This window comes from Pistacia vera, unplaced genomic scaffold, assembly GCF_008641045.1.
Source record: "Pistacia vera cultivar Batoury unplaced genomic scaffold, PisVer_v2 Contig212, whole genome shotgun sequence".
NCBI lineage: Eukaryota > Viridiplantae > Streptophyta > Magnoliopsida > Sapindales > Anacardiaceae > Pistacia > Pistacia vera.
In genome coordinates, this window is record NW_022196016.1 from 1,458,344 (window position 1) to 1,465,002 (window position 6,659).

General features: G+C 37.5%; 1 pseudogene; it reads left to right on the forward strand.

Annotated features, from left to right (window-relative positions):
• The first annotated feature begins 4,831 nt into the window (after positions 1–4,831).
• Positions 4,832–5,371, forward strand: LOC116129529 (annotated as a pseudogene).
• The last annotated feature ends 1,288 nt before the right edge of the window (positions 5,372–6,659 follow it).

The window sequence follows — 6,659 nt, forward strand, 5'->3', positions numbered from 1 at the left end:
CTTGAAATTTGTATTCGAAAAAAAATGGACAATCGAAAACTATGTTCCAGCCAACAACAAGCAATACACCAATTATTATACAACAAGAAAATTCCATTTTTCCCACAAGTATCATTCTAGATGAAAAATTATTCATTATGGTCTCAACTTATGGAGATGCGCATTGGAGCACGTAAAGAGTGGTTACCTCACCGAAGCAGCAGCCAAACCTGCAACTGAAGATCCTAATTTGGAACATGGAAAATCAAAAGGTGAAAAGTTGGCTTATGTGATACAATGAGCCATCCACTAATGCAAAACGTTATTCGTCTTTCTACAGCCCAAGAAGTATGGGAAGCTGTTTCAAAGACATTCTATGATGGATCCGATGAGACTCGTCTTTTTGAATGAATCAAAAGTCCTTCTCTATTCGACAAGACGTAGAACTTGTCTACCTATTACAATGAACTGGTGGCTATTTTTCAAGAAATTAACCACAAGTCAACTTCCAAGAAGACCCGTTGAGGAGTGATCCAGTTGATTCGACAATGGCTAGACTTCGTTCATATTTTTTCTAAGTGGGCTTGACTCTGAATTGATCAGGTTAGAGGAAAATTTTACGCAAAGACCCAAAACTGGATTTAGAAAGTACATAGCATATGTAAGGCGGGAGTATCAATAAAGACAAGCAATGGGAGCCTCTCGATTGATTCCTGAAACACACAGCTATGGTGGGCTAACCAAACCCGCCTAGGATCATCATCTGGTCTTGAAAAGTTGCAAATCGGTAAGAATAATAACTTTGTGTGTGATCATTGTGGTGAATCAGGTCACTCAAAACAACGCTGCTATGAATCATTGGCTATTTACCTACTGTGGGATGTACAAAAAAACCACGAAAAAGCTATGGGCAAGGCGATGGTGACAACCATGAACGAAGCAGAAGGTGATGGTGAAGGAAAAACACTACTTGTAGCAAATGTTGCCCATTCAGGTATTGTGGGTAAGGCGAATGCTTTCTCTACATTTTCTATGAATAATACCTGGATATTGAATAGGTGCATCTATCATTGATTAGAGATTCTAAGCAATTAAAATATGGCAACCTTCCACAAGTCAGTTATTTCCACGGTAATGGTACCAATGTTATGTCGTGGGCAAGGATCTATTACCTTGTCAAATACCCTCACATTATTCTATTTTAGGCTGTACCATCTCTTGAAAATAACTTGTTGTCAGTTGGACAAATTACTTCTACTCTAATTGTACTTTAAATTTTTGGCCTTCATTTGTGTGTTTTTCAGGACATTCTGACCAGGAAGAACACTTGGTTATGGTGTTAACAGGAAAATTGTACTACTTGGAGTTAACAAAAAATGGAGGACAAAAGTTTAGTCAAGCTCATCAGACAGTAGTCGTGAACACAAAGGAAAACTACTGGCTATGCGATCAACGTTTGGGTCATCCTTCTTTTGGATATCTTAGGAAGCTAACCTCATTTGTTTCAAATTTAAGTATTTCAGATTTTCATTGTATGTTTCTGAATTGGCTAAGTCATCGTGTTCCGTATCTCCCTAGTTTAAATAAAGTTTGAGCCATTGCAGTTAACATTGGAATGTATGGGGACCTGCAAAAATAATCATATTCTAAAAGCTAGATACTTTGTTACATTATAGATGAATGCACAAGATGACTGGATAGCATGCTTCATTAAAAAAAGTGATGTTTGTATAGCCTTTCAGGAATTTCGTAACATGGTGAGTACCTAATATCAGAAACACAATTCAAGTTTGGCAAACGGATAATGCTATGGAATTTATGGATACTTCACTTGAACATTCATTGAGACAGCAGGAATTCGTCATCAACTTCCTGCACCTATACTCCACAACAAAAGGCTTAGCAGAGAGACGCAAATAGACAAGATATTGGAAGTAGTACGTGCTTCTCTCTTTGGAATGAACCTGCCACGATTTTATTGGGGTGAGGCTGTCAAATTGCGGTCTATCTTATAAATCACTCACCATCTCGAGTTTTAGATTTTCACATCCTCTGCAAAAAATGAAATCCTTACTTTCCATCCCTCATCTTCCAAATCTTGAACCTCGGATATTTGGGTGTACTGTATATGTTCAATTCCTAAAGTTTTGCGATCTAAGCTTGATCCGTGTGCCAAAAGATGGGTTTTGTGGGTATTCTGATTTCAAAAGGGATACAGGGTTATGATCCTCAAACTCACAGGTTACATGTCACCTAGATGTCTCTTTCCGAGAATCTGAGCCTTTTATTCGGAGGAGTTTCATGTCTTCCCTTCAGGGGGAGAATGGTGGAGAAGGGAACATGTTGCAAGCCACAAGGAGATAGAGATAGAGTAGAAGTAAATTTGCTGGATAAAGAAGTTAATTTTAAGAAGTTAATTTTAATTCTGGACCTGGAAGAAGCGAATCATGAAGGGCTGGAGGAAAGTGTAGTGTAGAAAGGAAACAATCTCATGAGAGGAGCAACCTGATTAACAACTAGGTACAATTCTCCCTACTTTAACACCATTAACTGAGGGATCTTTTAGAATGTTCCCAATGATAATTTAGGTAATTTCGAATCCAACCTTGAAATTCTCATAGTGAATCCTTATTATTCCTAAAAATTCTGTTTCTAGGTACCCTAAAGATCAAATAAGGTGTTCCTAAAAACAGTATGAACCCAGTCTCAAAACCAATGTCAGATACCTTATTGCTAATATGTCCTTTCCCGAAATTGTCTAGAACTTATGCACTTGTTGTTAATCAATTATCCAGTGTTCTATCTAGAAATGTGCAGGAAGCATTAGGTGACCCAAGATGGAACCAAGGCAATGAATGAAGAGATGGAAGCTCTGCAAAAAAATTCTACGGGGAACTTACCCTCTTCAAAAGGAAAAAGACTAGTCGGATGTAGATGGGTTAAATCGTAAAACTAAATCTGATGGAGTATTGACATGTATAAGGCGGAGACTAGTTGCAAAGGTTATACACAAAATATGGTGTGGATTACACAGACACCTTTGCACCAGTAGCTAAGCTAGATACTATTGCATTCTTATTTCGATAGTAGCAATTGGGGATGGCCTTTGAAGCAATTTGAGTGTTAAAATGCCTTTCCAATGGGGAGTTAGAGGAAAGGTGTACATGGAGTACCGCGGGTGTAAAACTTGATTTGTCAAAAAGAGATAGAGTTTGCAAATTGAAAAAATCTTATATGGGCTTAAGCAGTCACCTAGAGCTTGGTTGGAAGGTTTTCTATGGCTGGAAATTGTTTGGTTATAACAAAGTGGTGCAGATCATACCTTGTTCATAAAACACAAAGGAGGAAAAGTGGACAGCGTTAATTGTATATGTACTGATATGGTTTTGACTGGTGATATGATTATGAAGAAATGGACTTCTACAAAATTATTTGGCTGCTGAATTTGAAATGAAAGACTTGGGAGAACTTAAATACTTTCTGGGTATTGAAGTAGTGAGGACTGATCAAGGAATGCACTTTCCAAAGGAAAAATGTACTGGACTTGTTGACTGAAACGGAATGCTAGCATGCAACCAACTGAAACTCCTGTAGAGATGAATCATAAGCTTGGAATTTTTCCTAATCAAGCTCCAACCAAAAAAGCACGTTACCAACGGTTAGTGGGAAAGTATTTATTATCTCATACTAGGCCGATATAGCTTAGCAGTAAATGTGGTTAGCCAATTTAGCATCAGCCAAGTGGAAAACACATGGATGCAGTATGCAGAATCTTAGGTATTTAAAAGGTTGTCAGGAAAAGGCTTGTTCTTCTCAAAGATAATGTTTCAATATCGAGGATATACGGATGCAGATTGGGCTGGTGATCAAACAACCAGGAAATCCACATCTGGTTATTTACTTTTGTGGAAGGAAATCTTGTAACTGGAAAAGTAAAAAAACAAAAGGTTGTTGCTAGGTCAAGTGCAGAACGCTGAGTTTAGAGGAATGGCTTATGGAATTTGCGAATTACTCTGGATAACACGTGTTCTATCAGATTTGGCAATTAAGAGTGCAGGCCCTATGAACCTTTATTGTGATAATAAAGCTTCCATTAAATGCGGAGAATCTGTACAACATGATCGAACTAAAAGTTGAAGTCGATAGGCACTTCATCAAAGAGAAGCTAGATCAGAAGATTATACAATTTCCGTTGTAAAGTCTGAAGAAAAACTTGCTGATGTTCTTACAAAAGCAGTTTCAAAGGATGCGTTTCATGATGTGATCAGCAAGTTGGGTATGGTGGATTGATACCCAACTTGAGGGGGAGTGTGGACGTGAGCTGATATCCTAGAGATATTGTAAACCAGTAAATCACGCATCTAATTCTTAGGAGAGATTATAGGAGATTTGTATGGTATTTCCTTGTGTAGATTTCCTAGAATAGGATTCTTCTCTGCTCTGTTTTCTTCTTCTGTTCTTAGAATATTTGTATATATATCTCTCCTCCATACGTGAGAAATATATATTGGAATCTATTAAACCAAGTATCTCTGTTTACAGAATCATTGCTAATGGCGCGAATGAAGTACTTGGAGAACTTCGATGCGTTTGCAAAAATCCTGAAGCTTCGAAAGATTTTCCAATGGGTTAATAGAGATTATCAGCTTTGAACTGGATGCTGCCGCTTGATGACAATAACAAAAATCCTTAAGCTTTTAACCTCGCAAGCTCATTACGCTGCATGATTTGTTTCATGAAGCACAGCCAAGAGATTCGGTAAAACAAAACGCGATTTCAGTGTGTGAAGAAATCAAATCTTTGATCACACAAGAAATAGAAGTGATGATCGACTGGCGTGGATGAAACTCTAATGAAGTTCATTGAAGAGCCGATTCGGGACGATCACCAAGGCTTCATTAATGGTGATTTTCGCCATGGTTTCATCACCAAATGAGAATATAAACATCATTGTGGGAAAGGGTTTGGTTGTTGCTTCTGAATTTGATAGTCGATTCTGAAAAGAGCATTTGCGAGAAGGGTTTAGGGTGTTTGGACAGGTTTTGAGAGCAAAGAAGGGAGAGAAGAAGCCTATCAAAATGCATTAACAGTGCCGGTTTTAGTGAAGAAAATCCTGAGAGTTTCGGAATTGGCAACCGAGTTTTCGGTTTCTGCAAATGGAAACTGAGCAAATTTGACAAGAAAATGAGGGAAAACTTGTTTGAGCTCTGCAAGTTGGAGTTTTCCAGAAAATGGTGTTGCTTTTACAGTGTGGCGGCAGCGATTCAACGAAGGAGAAAACGAGTCAGCTCTGAAATTGATGAATCCTTATAGAGCTGGTTTGGAATGCACTGAATCTTCAGATTTCAAGAATCTGAAGAGGTCTTTTGAAGAGTTTCTTTATTATTTTTAAAAATTTTTGTTTTGATTTTATTTATTCTTTTGTAATAAATTATTTAATCTTTTCATAAGAGAGAAGAAATTAATGAAGAATATTTGAACAGTTTATTGTATCTTTTTTTGGGTTGGCGAGATCTAAATTATTATAGAATTGTTCACATATATAATTGATCTTATAATTTCCGATGATAAAGATCATCAATGAATAAAATTGAAAAAAAAAACAGTATTTATAATAGAATTATATATAAATAATTGTAGTTAGATGGACGTGTATACAACTAATTTAAGATGAAAGAAAACTTGACAGGGTTGGATATGCGGGTGTTTAAAAGAACGATTGGAACCGAAACCAGCGGGTGCTGAGGTTCTAATTCCAGTTCCGATTCCTACCCAAAACCAATTAACCCTCAAGGGTAGGTTTTGGTTCTAGAAATTAGGAGTCGGTCGGTTTTGGTTCCGTTTCCGGTTCCACCCCTACAAGAACTAGAACCAGAACTGATACTGGAATCGAGATCCGAGTAGGAACCAGATTGATTTAGGACTGAATTGTAATTTTGTGTAAATTATTGAGGGTGGTTGTAGTTTTAGAAGGTTTATTTGTCATGTTGAAAGTAGGGGTAATTAAATATACCCAGGTACCGGGAACTGGAACCAGAAACCTATGTTTCAGTTCTGGTTCTGGTTCCTTTGAATTTGGACGGTACCAAGACCTGCCCACCAGTTGGATACCCAAAAAAACCCTAATCTTATCGAGAAAATAATCCCAGAAAAGTCTGGGTCGAGGGGAGAAATGGAACAATTTTATCTTTGGAACTGGGGACAAAGGCAAGTGAGGAAAAAGGTTAAAACCTACAAAACCCAACTCCATTCCCCCATCCCCGTCCGATAAAACGTCCTAAGAATGCCATCACATAATCATAAAACACATGTTAGACTAGACGGACGTCACAAACGTACAAAAAATTGGATAGAACTTGTAAATTAAGATGAAAATTTGGTGAGCAAGTTGGCTTGGAAAAGAGTTAAAAAACAAAGTGCATGTGAGTTTAGGTCAAGGTAATGGGTTAATAGAAGAGGTCAATTAGTGGACCTTGACCTCGTCTATCACGCTAAACATGATAGTCTCAAAGTTTACCTTTTACCCCAAAGTCTTTGCCTTGCCTCAGCATGCATGCTGAACCATTCAACCTTAAAATTACATCTTATTCTTCGATCGCTTCAAATCAAACAAAGACTCAATTTTATTTTTTATTTCTGTCCTCCGTTTTGTACGAGTAAAAACAAGTTTACAAGCCATA